Genomic DNA, 18,727 nt, shown 5'->3' with positions numbered 1-18,727 from the left:
ATACTTCTCTCTTTTTTTTTTTTTACTAGTTTTATGGTTGTCTTAGGGTAAACATAAATATTTTAATAGACATTTACATCTGATAAGTCCACTTTCAAATGACAGTATACCACTTTATGGGTAGCATGAGTATCTTATAATAACAAAATAATTCTAATTCCTTCTTTTCATCCTATGTATCATTGCTGTTCTTTTTACTTGTATATAAGTACACATAAGCATATATGTATACACATATATGTACATGATATATGTATAAGCATGTATAATCAAATACATTGTTAGTATCACTTTCAAACAAATATTATCTTATTTTCCTTGTCTCTAAAGAACTTTTCCCCCCAACACTTCTCCACTTTAAGGTTAACCAATGTGGTATTTATGTATCTAAACATTTGCTGTAAGTTTTCAGTGATGTTTAAATTCTGAATTATCTTTCCATAAAGATAGTGGCATATTGGTTTGTATTTTATAGAAACCATTTATCTTTAGGTCACAAATAGGAATGTATATAATTTGCCAGTGTTACAAAGTTGATTCAAACCCTCAGCTAATCTCTTTCTTGAGAAATTGCAACCACTTGTTTAATCTTTAATGAAAATAGAGACTAAAAACAATTGCTTAAACATATCACTGTGTAAGATTCCGGTGACTAAAAAATCCCTGAAAGAGCAGTAAACCGTGATTATTGAAAAGCTCAGAACACTAGCAAGGTAAAGATTTAACAGAAGGCCACAAACTGTGTTTTCCTAAGAGGAGCTAGGAACTATATATGCCATTTAATAATGTTTGAAATGGCCTTGTCTAGTGTTAGTGTTGCACAGAAACCCCAAGTCACTTCTTCCTGGTCTGTTATTTTGGATAAGCTTCCACTATCATAGCATGGCCCTGCACGCCAGCTGCATAGGCAGCCACTAAGCCATACTGGCCTGCTTCCTCCCATCATCTGTTGGCAGCTATCATGACTAGCCAGCAGCCAGTGGCTCCATACAGGTGTCCCAGGGATAATGATCCACCCCAGTTGTTAAACTTACTCAAAGGATACAATCCAACCTTGTTTTTTTCTATCCATGTAGTTTTGCACAAACCAATCAGAATCCACAGCTTTACTATTAGCCAAAATCTGACCTAAGACAGCTTCATGAAATACAAGAGCTTCAATATCATTCATTGTTAATCCTTCCTTTTCTAGCACTTTTAGAGTAGCATATGTTGGTCTGAGTAGAAGTTGATCTTTTGAATCTGGAGACAGATACACAAAATCCCTCAAATATGCCTTTGACTTATATAACCCATGGTCAGAGCTTTTTCCTTTGCTATAATCAGCATTGCAGATGCAACATCAGTCAGAGAAGAAGAATTTGTAGCTGTCACTGTGCTGTAGGGCTTGATGAATGCACGTTTTAGTTTGACCGTTTGTTCTAGGAAGGACAAATGCCACTATTTGATATTTGTATCTTTTCCTGCTTTGAAGACATACAGCATCAGAAAGGAGTCCTTCATCCTATGCCTTCTTGGCCAGGTTGTGCAAGATCAGTGTACACTCATTGTGTTCCAGTCGAGAAATAGCAAGGCAGAAGCAAGTCAGTCTGCAGAGTGATGCATAGTCTCAGTGGTGGAGAACTTGGCCACTGTAGGGTGCTCAGATGATAGGAAATTCAATCTAAATTTAGAGATTAAAGATAGTCACTGACCTAGAGTCTTAGACTTATTGAGATTAAGGTTGATATTCCTTGAATGATAAATAGGGATGTAGGATGTTTACTCTACACCACCTGCTACGACCACATCTTACTGGCCAGAGGTAATCAAGCCAACACTCGTGGTCCTGGCTTGGTTTGCAGAAATGCAAGCCATGGTGACAATGTGAGCAAGAGTCTTGTCAGAAAGGTCAGCTCATAGGGCATCCTTTAGCCACATTGCTTGTTTTCGTTTCCTGTACAACTGTGCCCAAAATTATATAATCAGCAACTTCCCTTGGGACATTGGTCTGATGCGGCAAATCCAGAAGTGCTTCTCTAGCTGAATCATGTGGCATCTGGTCTTTATATAAAGTACCTGACAGCAAAAAGGGAATGTGAATACCACCACCACATTCCTTATACAAGGTTTAGCCAAAGTCTTCTTGATTTGGTTTGGGTGGGTAGGGCAGCTGGTAGCTGGTAGGAACAGCTCAGAAGTCTTACAGAAAACCTGAGGGCCCATTTTGACATACTGGCAAGATTTTCAAAGTCAAGATGGAAGTCATCTTGAAATCATCCCACCTTAGCTCACATCTGTTGAGGCTTCTGCTGTGGGCAAGGCTTGGTCCCAAGTGAAAAGGTCAGAGGGACCAAGAGATGTGTCCAGCCTAGAAAGGATCCCTCACACTGGCCCCCTGGGCTCCAAAGGTGTGGCTGGCTTCTCAGCTATCCACCAGCCTTATGATTAGACAACCAGTCATTTGCCCCCTCCTTGATGGGCCTCTTTCCTCCCAGCAGACAAAGAGTTATTTCTGCTCCTTTAGCTACAGGGAGGGGCAATGTTAAGAGGCCTGCAGCAACTCAGCATGGTGGGTGGAGTGGGGTTAATCAGGAAGTATGTTGGGGGCTTGGCTGGGGCCAGGCTGCAGGAAATAAAGTCCTCTGTTCCCTCAGCCCAACTTGAAGTGGCCTGCTTTCTTCGTCTTCAGCTCAGGATGGTGGCCTCCCTGGCGACAGGCAGCTTCACTTCCTCCAGGATGCTCAGTACTCAGGTAAGCCTGGCTAAGAGTGCTCTAGAGCCCTGGGAAGATCTCCCGAGGAGGAGGCAGGAATGGCCTCTGAGCCTCATCTCCCCCGCTGAAGAACTTTTTAAAACATTTCTTGCAAAACAAGTCTCTTGGCAGCAAGTTACCTCAATTTTTATTTATCTGAGAAAGTATATTTCTCCTTTCCTTTTGAAGGAGAATTTCACAGGGTACAGACTTCTAGGTTGGTGCGGGGTTTTTCTCTCAACATTTTAATTATTTCACTCTACTTTCTTCTTGCATGGTTTCTGAGGAGAAGTGGGAGGCAATTTTTATTTTTGTTTCTCTATAAGTAAGATATTTTTTCCTCTCTGGTTTCTTTCAGGACTTTTTTTCTTTCCCTTTAATTTTCTGTAGTTTGAAAAAGACAATGCCTACGTGTAAGGGTTGTTTGTTTGTTTTCCACTTATCCTACTTACTTTCCTCTGAAATTCTTGGATCTATGGTTTGGTGTCAATATTAATTTGGGGAAATTCTCAGTCATAATTGTTTCTTCTGTTCCTTTCTCTCTTTTTGGGCTTTAGTTAACTAATTTCTCCAGAGGGCAGGCCTTCTTAAGAACAGAGTGCTCTGGAGTATTTCAGAATGGTTCATTTTCCCCTACTCCTGCCAGAAGCCCAAGGGGATGTTTCTCTAATATTTACTCTGAGAATCTGGTCAAGTTACCTGAAGTAAACCTTATAATGTTGTGGGGACCCCATGTATGACTGTGTTCCCCTTGAGTTTTAAACTCTCAGACTTCTCCACACTGAGCCTCCAGCAATTCTTCAGGTTTCTTACCCACATCCCTTGCAGTGGTGCTTTCTGCTTGGGATCTCTGCTCGGGCCAGCCAGTACTCCCTGTATTCTCCTGTCTATCTCCAACCTTGGGAGTGGTGGTTTGTTCTGTGTCCTTCCCTCTCTTACGGATCCACAAAGGGTAGTTAATTTTTCAATCTGTTCAGTTTTTTACTTGTTGTTAGGACAGTGTGGTGACTTTTAAGATCCTTACATCAGACCTAGAAACTGGACCTTAAACATGTCACTTTAATATATAATTGCTTGGCCATGATTTAATGCCTGTCTAATAAGAACTACATTCGTTAGAGATATTGTTTGCTCTGCACCAATATTTCCAAAGCCAGGAGTCTAAAGTCATTCCAGACACTCGGTCCTCCTATTTCCTGTCTCACAAGGGATTAGAAAGCATTTGAAGATATTGGTGCAGGCATACCTTGGAGATACTGTGGGTTTGGTTTCAGATCACAAAAATAAAGGAAATATCTGAATAAAGTGAGTCACATGATTTTTTTGGTTTTCCAGTGCATATAAAATTTACTTTACATTAATCTGTAGTCTATTAATTGTGCAATTGCCTTATGTCTAAAAAAGTACATATCTTAATTAAAAAATACTTATTTCTAAAAAATCCTAACCATCATCTGACAACAGAGTTGCTATAAACCTTCAATTTGTAAGAAACTTAATATTTACAAAGTACAATAAAGTGAAGGGCAATAAAATGAGGTATGACTGTATTTAGGGATCTTCTTTCTCTGAATCCAGCTGTGAAACAGTGACATTTTACTCTTTTCTCTGTATTATTGTCTTCTTAGAACCTGAGTGTATAGGTATCTCTTGTTTCCAGAAACTGATAAATAGCTATAAATAACTTAACATAGTAGGGGATGTTGTGTAGAGAGTCACAGAGCAGGCAGGTTAAGTTATTCTTATATTATTATTCTTTGCAAGTGATCTCCAGCTCTCAGCTCCTAGCTACTTCTAAAATTACAGATCAAATTAATAATAATCCATTTCACCCCTTCTTTCTTTTTCTTTTTTTTTTTAAATTGAAGTATAGTCAGTTATAGTGTGTCAATTTCTGGTTACAGCACAATGTCCCAGTTACACATATACATACATATATTCATTTTCATATTCTTTTTCATTAAATGTTATTGCCAGGTATTGAACATAGTTCCCTGTGCTATACAGAATAAACTTTTTAAAAAACCTATTTTTATATGTAGTGGCTAACATTTATAAATCTCAGACTCCCAAATTTATCCCTTCCCATCCCTTTGCCTGATAACCGTAAGATTGCTTATTATGTCTGTGAGTCTGTTTCTGTTTTGCAGATGAGTTCATATTGTCTGTTTTTTCTTTTCTTTTCTTTTCTTTTCTTTTTTTCTTTTCTTTTCTTTTCTTTTCTTTCTTTCTTCTTTCTTCTTTCTTTCTTTCTTTCTTTCTTCTTCTTCTCCTTCCTTCCTTCCTTCCTTCCTTCCTTCCTTCCTTTCCTTCCTTCCTTCCTTCCTTCCTTCCTTCCTTCTTCTTCCTTTCTTTCTTTCTTCTTCTTCTTCTTTTCTTTCTTTCTTTCTTTCTTTCTTTTTTTAGATTCTACATATGAGTGATATCATGCGGTATTTTTCTTTCTCTTTCTGGCTTACTTCACTTAGAATGATGATCTCTGGGTCCATCCGTGTTGCTGCAAATGGCATTATTTTCTTCTTTTTTATGGCTGAGTAGTATTCCATTGTATAAATATCCCACAACTTCTTTATGCAGTCATCTGTCAATGGACATTTAGGTTGCTTCCATTTTTTGGCTATTGTATATAGTGCTGCCATGAACATTGGGGTACATGTATCTTTTCAAATCAGAGTTCCCTATGGATATATACCCAGAAGAAATGGGATTGCTGTATCATACGGTAGTTCTATTTTAAATATTTTGAGGAATTGCCATACTGTTTTCCATAATGGCTGCCCCAAACTACATTCCCACCAGCAGAATAGTAGGGTTCCCTTTTCTCCATACCCTCTCCAGCATTTATCATTCATGGACTTTTGAATGATGGCCATTCTGACTGGTGTAAAATGATACCTCATTGTAGTTTTGATTTGCATTTCTCTGACAGTTAGTGATATTGAGCATTTTTTCATGTGCCTATTGGCCATTTGAATGTCTTCATTGGAGGATTGCTTGTTTAAGTCCTCTGCCGATTTCTGGATTGGGTTGTTTGTTTACTTTTGTTATTAAGTTGTATGAATTATTTATATATTCTGGAAATTAAGCCTTTGTCTGTCACATCATTTGCAAATATTTTCTCCTATTCTGTAGGTTGTTGTTTTGTTTTGCTTATGGTTTCCTTTGCTGTGAAAAAGCTTATAAGTTTAATTAGATGCCATTTGTTTATTTTTGCTTTCCTTTCTATTGCCTAGGTAGACTCTCTTAGGAGAACATTGCTAAGATTATGTCAGAGAATGTTTTGCCTATATTTTCTTCTAGATTTATCATGTCCTGTCTTATATTTAAATCTTTAAGCCATTTTGAGTTTATTTTTGTGTATGGAGTGAGGGAATGTGCTATCTTCATTGATTTACATGCTGCTATCCAGTTTCCCAACACCACTTGCTGAAGAGACTGTTTTTTTTTTTTTTCCATTGTGTATTCTTATCTTCTTTGTCAAAGGTTAATTGACTAAGTCTGTGGGTTTATTTCTGGGCTCTCTATTCTGTTCCACTGATCTATATATGTATTTTTATGCCAAGACCACACTCTTTTGATTACTGGAGCTCTGTAGTATTGTCTGAAGTCTGAGAGGGTTATTCCTCCAGCTTTGTTCTTTTTTTTTCAATATTGCTTTGGAAATTCTGGGTCTTTTGTGATTCCATATAAATTTTAGGATTGTTTGTTCTAGTCCTGGGTAATTTGATAGGAATCACATTTAATCTGTAGATTGCCTTGGGCAGTATGGCCATTTTAATGATATTGATTCTTCCAATCCAAGAGTGTGGGGTATCTTTCCATTTCTTTAAGTAATGCTATATATAGAAAACCCTAAAAGCTCCATGCAAAAACTATTAGAGCTGATAAAATAATTTGGCAAGGTAGCAGGATACAAGATTAACATACAGAAATCAGTTGCATTTCTTTACACTAACAATGAATTAACAGGAAAAGAAAATAAGGAAACAATTCCTTTTAAAATTGCATCCAAAACAATAAAATACTTAGGAATAAATCTGATCAAAGAGGTGAAAGACTTATACATGGAGAACTACAAAACGTTAATTAAGGAAATTAAACACCCCTTCCTTCCTTATCTTTCCTAATAGCAGAGAAATATATTTTTTAAATCTTAAAAGGTTGAATTCCTCTCAACTGAGGGCAAGATGAAGAAGAGAAGAGAGAAATTCTGATTATAGTCATGAAGTTAAAGCTAATGATTCTGTGATTTCACAAAGGTTAATACCTACATTGTCTATGTAACGATGCCTAAGAACACTGTCACCAGGCTGACTCTATCCTGACCCACTACCCACTTGTCCCAAAATGTACTAAAAACTGGTTAGTATTAGGTACTAATTACTGGAGAAACATTTTTGGTTAAATAATAGATAAATGATTTAGTCTTTCTACTTATAAAAATGTCGTTAGTGGTGAGTAGATGTAATGTCACTGTATATCATGAGAAAAATCATTTAATTTATGTTATAGAATACATTTCTTCTTTGCTTTATGAAAGTTTAATTTTAACACAACTTTATTTGCATATTTTTATCTCTTTTTCTTCCAGATTAAACATTAGTGTTCTGCCTTATTGATTTGCAAAAAGTAGTGCTAGCCCACTGCTCTGCACAATCACCAGTGTCCTATATCCAATATTTTACTGGACTTCAGGGACCATTTCATGCATTTATCACCCTGTGCTGCTATTCAGCAAAATGCCATGACAACATTTGTATAACATACAGAGACCTAAAGAACCCTATGAGGTGTTTTTCACTCTGATTGATTTGGGGTATATAACTGCTCTCAAATGGATAAAAAACAAGAAAGTAATTTTGCTTTACCAAACAGTGCTCAATGAAAGTGATCATTGTATTTCCTTATAGGAAAAGAAAGGAGGTCCAGGGGATTTTTCAGTGATGCCTATTCACTTAATCCCTTACCAAATAAGCTTGTAAAACTCAAAGAACTGATTCTTCCCTCTCCCAGTAGACATATTTTATTTAAACACATCAATAAGCCACTCACCCAGAAAAAAAGTGGACTTAAATATAAAATATATATATATATAAATATGTTTGTCTATATGCATATGATCATTATTTAAAAAAAACAGAAATATATTGTATATTTAAGTTGTACATTATAATTTTTATTTAATTATTATAAACATTTTCATATTTCTCATTAAAATTTCCTGCTATAATACAGCTTTTACTATAGGGTAGTATTAAAATTTATAAAACAAGTCTATTGTTGAACATTTATGATATTTCTAAACTCTCATAATCACAGCAAAGTTTCAGTGAATATTCTTTCATATAGGGAGGGGCATATGGCTCAGTGGTAAAGTGTGTGCTTAGCATGCATAAGGTCTTGGGTTCAATCCATAGTACCTCCATTAAAAAAAATACACAAGTAAATAAATAAATCTAATTACCCTTCCCCCCCCAAAAAAAAAAGAAAAAAGAAAGGAAAAATATGGTAATGAGAGTTTGAGGCTGGGGAGAGTAGCTCAGTGGCAGAGCACATGCTTAGCATGCATGAGGTTCTACGTTCAGTTCCCAGTACCTCCATTAACAACAACAACAACAAAAAGTATTACTAATTCCTTAGGATAGTGGTAAAGAAGAGAGATTTCTATGAATGAGCCATTTTATGCTTTTTGGCACAATCACCATTCTTGGTATTAATATTATGTGTGACAAATAATTATCTTTTCAAAGGAGAAATGTGACATTTTTGATGTTTGAATTACTTTTATTAATTGCAAAGTAAAACAAGCTTAGCATGGTTGTCATATACTTTTATAAATTTAAATTTTGTATACTCAGTATTTTTTTCCAGTTTCAACTGGAAAACTAATTGTTTTTTTTATAACTTTAAAATTCTTCTTTTAGTCTGCCAGATATGGGGCAAATAGTTTCCCTCATATTCTTTTTGCTTTTTATGTTATGTTACTTTTTAATTCACGTTAAAAACTTCACATATTGATTTCTATGAACTATTTTTGGTAGTATATTTTTATTTATATACAACTTTGAAAGCCCTTTTCTGTCCCAAGACCAGATGCATGCCTATATAATTTATATTTTCTGTTGTTTAATGAGCTTGGACATGAGGACTAAGACTTTCCTTTTACTAAGGGAAGGGGTAGGGATTGGGGAGAAAAGAAGAGGATACACTAGGTGCCTACGTTTGTACTCTTGAGTTGGCCCTACAAATGCAATTGTTATTGGTGGGCTTAATCTCCCTGACTAAGTCTATGAATGTATTGAAAGACAAAAAAGAACTTAATTATTTTTATATCCCAAAACTTAGCATGTTTTTGTTTAATTATTTAGAAAACTTTTTCCAACCTGAACCAGCAAACTTCTGGTTCTTGGACAAGATCTGTTTAAACTTTTTGTGTTGGGTCTGCACTGTATTTAAATTTTATTTTGAATAAATATTTAATATTTGGGAAATAATCTGGCTTTTCAGAAAAAAAAAATCTGAAAAACACTAGTCCCAGCCATGTTCCCAAATGGTATCAGAAAAGACCAATTTCTTCTTCACCCCCAACATATCTCCTGTTGTTTGTCCAGTTTGTCATGGTCCAGAGATTCCCACGTTTTTTCTTACACCAGTTTCAGTGCTATGAGTCACTTGCCTGAATCGTTTGACATTTGGATATATCACATCTGTGATACACATGTATGACATAAATGAGAAATTAAAATATAGAGGATAGTATTATAACAGTATTAAAATTCTGTATTAATTTAACTTAAATTCATAGGCCAGTATTAGAATTCTGATGATCTTGGAGTTGTTGTTAAAGCAGAACTCTCCTGTGAAAAGAAATTGATTTTTACAAATGAATTTACACTAACCCTGTATCCATGAAGTTTAACTCTTAAATGTTGTAGCAGTTTAACCATAGTCTCATTAATCTTAACTCCTGAATGCTAAATGTCCCTATTTGAGATTCCTAATCAGATAATTTTTGAAAGAGAAACTTGAAAATATCTTCTTTGTATCTGAAATCAACTCTCTGTAATTTGAATTTCCTAGTTCTCTAAAGGGCTGTTAGAACTTTATGCCTCAAAACAGAAGGATGTCATGAATACATTTTTCATTTTGAAAATATCACTTTACCCCATTGGACTAAAAAATTTTATCGTTAATGTTTTTGTTTTCAGCACCTGATGCTAGATAATTTACAATAAAACCAAATACTAGATACTTTATAATGTATAGATTGATATTTCAGATTTCAGTTATCATGGTCACTTTATTACATATCATGGTCACTTTATTACATATACATATCCTTTATTACAAATGAAGTAGTCTTCCTTTATCTCACATCTTTTATTTGGATAAATATTTTTCTAGTAGTGCAGTAAAATATATAATAGCTTATCAATGATGGTATTTGTATTATAGTTGTGACTACCAGATAAGATAGGAAGAAATGCATAGGGGATATATTTCAAAATAAATAATAAAGTCATTTTTCTGTGTGTGACAAGAAGATAAAATCAAAGAGGATGCCTAATTTTTACAGCTGGAATTATAAGCACTTGTCTGCCATGAACTTCTCCAAATTCCCTTCCCAATACCATCAATAAATCTTTCAAATATATTACTGATTTCAGAAAGAAAACATTATATTCTAGTTGAATTGCAATCAGAATATAGGCTAAATAGAATTAAGGGTCTATATCTAAACATAAACTTTATGCAAATATTTTGTAAAACCTTAGCTATGCATTCTAAATGGTTGGATTCCAAAATATTAGATTTGAAAGCTATTCATAGGTTATATTTGGTAATATTTCATGCAACTCTCTTCTGTACTCCAGGTTGAAAATTTATTTAATATGGAGAATCCTAAAAATCTTAAGCTGCTGCCCCATTATGTATTTCCCTTGTCTGTCCAACTCTAGTATTATCCTCCTGCCTGGACAGCTATAGAATAGAGCTGTGCTCACAGCACATTTTCTTGGTTGGGAGCTTCATGCTGCATTGAAGCCACAGTCTGTCAGTGAGTCTCCCAAAAACATGGGGATGTTATTGATCTGGTTTTCCTTCATGTTATCTTTCAATGCTTGATTTGAGTTGACTTTCAGTGAATCAGTGAAAAGCTTACTGCTGAGGCATGAGAATTCAGTGACAGCTTTCAGTGCTGCACCTCTTATGAAGAGATTTGGCTGCATGTAAGATACAGTTTAGTTGTCAGTCCTTAGCACGCAACTGACACCTTAAAATGATCCATAATCTGTTACAGGATTATTTGTGTGAGAAGCTCCTACATGGACTGTACAGCCTGCTGGGATGTCAGTGTCAATGCTGTACTTTGTACATAGGCATCTAACAGTAGTGGTCTTGTGATTTAAGGGACAAAGCCTAAAAAAGTGACATTTTCAGAGAGCAAAACTATTATTAAAAATTAGGCTAAAAGAAATGGCATAACCATCTGCAGAGGTACCTTTTCCAGAGAGATGATATATAAATATGTTGCTTAGAAGACTTGGTGAAATCCTTAATATAATCAATTGTAAATCAAATTTCGAATATAGAGGAAGATGCAATCTAATTATAGTTTGTGAGTTTGAATAAAGATGTATGAATATGGTGCTATAAATGGATAGTAAGATAAATGACACATTTTTATGTTCCTTCCTAGGAATAACTCAGGGGGATGTAAAATATCTTCAGAGATTCCAATGGCTAGCTATTTAAACCTAGCATAATAATATTCTGAATTAGTTCATGTAGTGGAAAAATAGGAATTAATGTCCAACTTAGGAAATATTGGGCATGTACTACAGGCACAGTCTTTGACATTATTTTATCATGGGAGTAACTAAGGCTGCTACTAAATCTGCTAGATGGCTGAGGCTTCAGAAAAATAATTATTGGAAGGCCCTGTCTATATAAACAATACATTTAAAAACTCACAAAATTCATAAGACCATGTGTCTACAATGATCTGTCAATGAAGACTTAGAGAACAATGGGTAGGGAAGAGGTTCTTATGTATTTTTTATCACCCAACCAGTATACATGAAGAGTCTTCTTAATGCCCATGTGCCATTTTTCTCTATTGTCAATTGTGCCGTAATTCGTTAATTTCATATCCCTCACTAAGACATAAAGTCAAGATGGTATTACCACTCATGATACCATGGCTCTTCATTACCTACTTGTATTTAAACAATATAGATTTGCTTGCCTCTGAAGGTCCTTAATACTATGTATTTAATATTACTTATTATTCATTTGTATCCTTCTGAAAGATAGGGTCAAGTCCTAACCTCTGGTACTCTTAACCCATCGTGAATATGATATTATTTGGAAATAGGGTCTTTACAGATATAATCAAGTTAAAATGAGGCCATACTGGATTAAAGTGAGCCCTAATCTAATGAATTGTAAATCAATGACTTCCTTATAAGAAGAGGAAAATTTGGTCACAGACACAGAAGACACAAGGGAGATGATATGAGGATGGAGGTTGTGATTGGAGTGATGTGTCAACAAACTAAGGAATGATAAGGATTCCCAGCAACCTCCAGAATCTAGGAGAAAGGCATGGAACCTGTTTCTTCCTCGAGCCTTTAGAAGGAGTCAACCACGTTGACACCTTAATGTTGAACTTCTGGCCTCCAGAAGTGTGAAAGAATAAATTCATATTGTTTTAAGCCACTCAGTTTATGGTAATTTGTTATGGCAGCCCTAGGAAGCTAATGCACTGGTGATACTGCACCATCTAATATGTCACGCATGAAATACTGGCTTTCAGTGACTCTCTCAAAGATTGCAACTTCAATTCATTGATGACGACTACAAATATAAGTCTTACCCAGAGTGTGCAGGAAATTGTGAATGCTAACTCATTTTTTGGTCATGTTAAATTTACCATTTAGAATTTTATAGCATAAATGTAAAAAAGTCCATCTTCCAACCATGTATTCTCTTGAACTCTTTAGGTCACAATCATTACATTCTTACAATGATCTTTTTCAATATTGACTGCACCTCTGCCTTGCTTTAGTGAGGAAGATAGGCAAAAGACTTGTGGGTGGAATATGAAGAGAAGTCCAAATTACAAAAGGAACATCAGTCTCTCTTGGGCATGGCTCAAGACTAACCCAGGAGAGCACAGCATCATGACCTTGATTGAAGGCAATTAAGGACATCAGTTGGAAGGACACTTTGGCATTTCAGAGCAATAATATCAAATCCCTTGCAGGAGATACACATAAGTCACCTACGGGAGACTGAGAAATATGTTGCACAGAATCTGCTACATACAAGAGATATGTGGTGAATACTCTGAGTGCCAACAATAGAAGCTGCAGAGGATAAAAGATGTGTTTATCCACAGGTGCTGTAAACTGAAGGTGGCCCATATCTTTGGCCAACAGATGGGGCAGAGACTTAGGCCTTCAAGGTGTAAGGAAGATACTGACAGAACTATGTAGTAAATTATATGCTTGTTACAAATATTACCTAGCATCCATATGCTGTCTTCATCATCCTAAAAGATAACTTGCAGCTCGAATACCTAAGGGGAGGTTGTAGTCTCAGCTCTAGGGTTGCAATTTTTTGGTCTAAGGATAAACCAACCCCAAGAAATTAGGTCTGTCATGCAATACAATATAATTCTAGCTAATTGTGTAAAAGTACCCTTTTGCCAAATGTAAACAAGGCCCTGGTTATTTCTGGTAACCATCCTGGAAACTTGAAGAAAAACTACTTCATGAAAAGTTGACAATTTGAGAAGCAGAAAAGAAAGATACAAAGAATTTGGCTTTTAAATGATGAAATTGGGCTTATGAATGAATCTATATGAAGCCAGCACTAGCTCTGGACTTCTATCTTCTTATTTATTCTGAGTTGGGTTTGGAGTGGTGTTGGAGAATGGTACTAGAGGAGGAAACCAGTTAAAATTGCTGTTGTTTGGATTAACAGTTTGGACTACATGGTGCAAACTATTGTATTAAAGAACTTAAGCCGGTTAAGTTATAAAAACTTCATACGTTAGAATGATCCATAATCTGTTACAGAATTACTCACCTGAGAGCTCCTACAGGGACTGTACAACCTGTTGGGGTCTCAGTGTCAACAATGTCCTTTGTATATAGGTATCTAACTATAAGCAGTCTTGTGATTTAGGGGACAAGCTCTAGATAGTGGCATATTCAGAAAGAAAAACTATTATAAAAATTGGCATAATCACCTACCAACAAAAACAACAGTACCTGCATTTATTTTTTCAGTCACTGGGTTAGACACTTCAGTCATTTTGTCTTAATTCTTGCTTTCTCAGCAGGCATTATTATTTCCATTTTACAGATGAGGGATCTGAGATTCACTGAGTTTAAGCAAGTTGCAAAACCATGTATCTAAGAACTGAAAGCACTCAAATTTAATCCCAAATCTCTTTGTTGTAATGACCATGGTCTTTCCATCACGGACTACTTTGAAGAAAGACATACAGAAGACCCAAAGATTGGCTTTGCAAATATGGTTAGTCGTATTAAGTTAATGTTTTGTGTTTTCATTGTCATATTTTTTTTATCACCAGTGTCGTAATCTGCAGCACGCACATATACTGAGCACAAGTTGAGAGGAAGGGCATAAACTTAATTATTTATCTATTTGTTCTCTGATGTTTCTACTCTGAAATAAGTTTTATTGAGTAGCAAAAGAGCTAATACAGGCATCTAGTGCCTTCAAAGTCAAACTGAAAGTTCCAGTACCATTTATTAAAATACAGATTTCCAGAATTACATAGAAATTAAAGGCTGAAGTAATTGAGCCCCAGATTATCTAACATTTTTTCCTTGAATTTATAAAATTTATCAGTGTTTTGGAGAGTTTTAGTAAAATGCTCTGTGTGTGTGTGTGTGTGTGAGACAGAGAGGCAGAGAGAGGCATAAAGAGGCAGAGAGAGAGTGACCTAACCAAATAGTTATCTTATGCAATGGAGAGCAGCTATTACACTGGCTATGCTATACTGGCTTCTTGATATTCTTGCAGTGGTTGCTGAACTACCCATATCTTCCCAGCCCTGGGGTTACTGACACTACTCTTTTCACTTTAACAGATGGCACAGTCTTCTATGTCCTGGGACATGAGGCTCAAGGATTAGAGATGTGACTGTGACTCTAAGGCCTTAAACCACTCCCTGCACTCCTACTTCCTCCAGATTCAGAAAGAGTTGTTTGCTCTCTTTTCTGAGACCTATCTTCATATGGTGTATATATTTCTGTAGAAATACAGTCTCTCGAATGAGTACCCTGTTTTCTGCTTTTATCTAGAGCAAGGGCTTGCAAACTTTTTTTGTAAAAAGCCAGATGTTAAATATTAGGCTTTATAGGCCAGATGTTCTCCATCACAACTATTCAAATCTGTCATTGTAGTGTGAAAGCAGCCATAGGTAATATGAATGGATGTAGCTGGGTGCTAATAAAACTTTATTTACACAAACAGGTGGTTGATGAAGTTGACCCATGGCTTGTAGTTTGCTAATGCTAATGCCTGGTTAGAGCATCACTATGTTACTTGTCTTCTTTTACTACAAATGTATTCAGTTTTGAACTATCTTGAGATACCATTTCAGTATAAAAAATCAGGAAATCAAATTATCCTGAAATAAAATATTTAGGAAATTTTTTTCTGAAATATGTATGTTCTCTTTACTAATTTTTCAAACTGAATTTCAAACCCTTACTATCTATCTTCAACATATTGCTTCTACCCCTTCTCTGTACAGACACAGACACACAGTCACACTGTGCACATGCTCCTCAATCTAATATTGATTGCCTTCTCGGCAAGCCTAGTGCACCACCACTCCACAATAACATAATGTTGGTTTTATTTTTCTGTGTGCTTTTTTCCTATAGTTTCTACTCCCTGAAATGCCCACTCAGACTTTACCTACCCAAAAGTTGCTCATATTTCAAAATTTATTGTGCAGAGCTAGAATGAACATGGATATTTATTGTTTGTGTGAGTACTCTAACCCCTGATGATATTTATCTTAACTAATATGGCATTTATTGACTGTGACAAATTACTCCCTGTGTGTGGGGGTGTGTGTAGGTATGTGTGGTGTGACTGTGCATAGGTGTGTTTTACTGCTGCTCTATCATCTAGAGATTTAAGAGTGAGTAATTCCTGCCAATGTGGAGTTCACATTCTAGTAGATGAGACAGTCATTTGAGTCATTTTTTGTTTCCATATGATCTTTTGCTTTTATTAAGCAATATTGTGTGGTATATCATTCCTTCTCATTAAGATTATAATATACATGAAGACAGAAAATTGTTCTAAGTTTTGTATATATGTATCTCACACAATAACTAGTGGATAAATGTTTTTATTGCTGAAGTTCAAAAATAACATACCGAATTAAATTAAAAAGTGAAGTTTCTGTTTTAAATTACCTTTATTTTAAAATTTTAGATATTATAATTTGCCACATTTGTCATATTTTTTATTTGTAAGAGCACCGTGGGTCTTATACTGTTGGTTACGTCTTAGGTTTCTCCAAAAGTTAGAGTTTCAGTGAAGAGTAAACCATATTTTGACCCTGCGTAAAGAAGCAGTGATACAGGTTGAGTGAAGAGGCAGGAAGCGTAGGAGAGAAAAGACATTTGGGCTGATTGTCAAGAGACTACAGCTCTCTCTTTTAACTTTTTTATTATCTGATAGGAAAAAAAAGCCTTTCCTGATAAACTATTGTTAATTCAAGGGAAAAAAAAGAAGAAAGAGAAAGGTAGAGAGGATGGTAAGAGGAAAGCATTTTTCTTGATTTCTTGCCTCCACGCATGCGGCAGAAATATTCAAGGAAAAAATATGCAACCATAGGCCCAATGTGGGTCACTTACAAAAGGATTCAGTACCATCTCTTTAAACCTCAACTATTTAATTGATAAATTAAATTTTTAATTTCTAAATCAAGTGACAAAATGTATCAGAATTGTACATAGGCAGAAAGGGCACAATTCTAAGTCACCTGAATTGAATATTTTTACAAAGGATATTTCTCACCCTCTCTTATGATTACTTTCACATCAAGTATACTTGCCTGACTTTCTTTCAACATAAGGATGATGGCAGAGGCCTGATATTTAATTAAGACCTATCTCTTATTAACTAATGGTTGAATTTGACACCTCGTTGCTATATTCTAACAGGGTTGAGCTTTTGTAAGGGTTTTGGCTGAGATCCAGTCATCACAGCTGTTCTTGTATGATCACTGCTTCGAGAAAACTAATTTTCCTACTTCTAAAGACCCTATTTTCAAATGTAATTTTGCCATGAGAACTTCTTTTATCCTTTTTTACACATAAATCACTTCCAATTGGAGAAATCCTTAACATTGGCTACTAACTGCTGTTCACAACTATTACTCATCTGTGATATCATTGTAAAGTAAACCACCAGAAACTATCCAACCAAGGGTCACAGGGAGGGTGCATTTTATTGTTAGAAGGTTTAGGTAGAAGAGCTTCTAGTCAAAAGAAAACATATATCATGAGAATATCATAAAATTATTAATGCATGCATTATATTAATTAATATAATTAATTAATTAATGCATTATAAATGCATGCCTTTATAGCATTTTATTCTTTTTATTCTTATAGACAAGATTTAGGCTTTACATTAGAATAGGAAAGCAAGCCTGAATCCCTGAATGCACGTTTTCTTTTTCAAATGAATAGTCAGCATTTCTTTCTATGTTAAAAAGGAAGTGTTCCTTCTTCTCCATAGTGTCCTTCAACTGACTTTATTTTCTAATTCCAGATACTGGGAATATTCACAAATACCACATATAGAATGAATTCTAATGTCCTGGAGTGCAAGCATGAATAAAATGGGTTTTCTTTAGGAGCTGCACTTAGACATTAGAATAAATCTGGGCTGTAAGTTTGACACTGTACAACTGGCTTAAATGTAGCTTTTCATTGGGATAAATGTGGTTTTGCAACAGATTAAATATACTTATGTAATTATTGTGGTTGGCACTTATGGGATTGTGATTGTGTAAACTCTAAATTCCAGGGAAAATCTGGGCTTTGAAATATACATGGTTAAATTTGTATTCTGACCCTGCTAAATTCACCTGTGTATGACATGCCAAAGTGCTCATAATGTCTACTAGCACTAAAATTTCTCATTTGATCCCTTATATGTCTCATTTTGCCTTGGACTACAGTAATTTTGAGTCTTGATCAACTGTTTCCTCTTCTGCTTAGGCAGTCCTATTTAGCATATCAGTTGTTCGCAGTCTTTCAACTTTCCACTTGGTCCCCTCAAATTTGAATGATGTCTAATTTTACCAGTCCTGGGTATCCACTGGCTGTTAAACTGAGAGCAAATACCACTTGACATAGAACCGCCATCATCAGCTATCATCAGCTATCACAGCACTCTGTGTCACAGCCCAACATGTGTGGTTTTGAGATATAATGTTGTTAATCATACAGAGACCTAAGATTAATACATAATTAACAGTCATCTTGGAAGGTGCATACTTTTTTAAAGTGTGCTTTAAATGGCAATATCAGTCTACCTTGGCTTGGCTGTAATCTTTTGCGTCTCTGCTGATTCAATTTATATATTTAGTTAAACAAATATGTATCCCAACTTGATCCCTTTTATAGTCAGATATCTTTAAACAACGGTATATCTAGGCATGTTAAAAATTTCTTTGTTCCTGTATTGATTATATAAAAGTCTAAACATTGAAGATTTTCAACAGGGCTCATAGGTGTGAGGCCCCACGCACTTACACGGGGCCCAACACTCAGATGTGCCTGCACTTGGTATAATGCTTGCTGTCTTTGTCTTGAAATTCTTAAGAATTTTCTTGAGCAATTTTATTTTTTACTGAGCTTGACAAATTGTGTAGCCAACTTGCTTTTGAAATTTGGCAAAGGCAGTAATTAATCTGGTCAT

The 18,727-nt window shown here is 35.4% G+C and overlaps 1 pseudogene; it reads right to left on the bottom strand.

The window, feature by feature from the left end:
• Window positions 1-784: 784 nt before the first annotated feature.
• The window catches only part of LOC116659262, an 89,493-nt pseudogene continuing 71,550 nt past the window's right edge, over window positions 785-18,727 (bottom strand).

This window comes from Camelus ferus, chromosome 2 (genome assembly GCF_009834535.1).
Source record: "Camelus ferus isolate YT-003-E chromosome 2, BCGSAC_Cfer_1.0, whole genome shotgun sequence".
Lineage (NCBI taxonomy): Eukaryota > Metazoa > Chordata > Mammalia > Artiodactyla > Camelidae > Camelus > Camelus ferus.
Note: the sequence above shows the minus strand (reverse complement) of the source record. Positions and strands in the feature narration are given on the sequence as shown.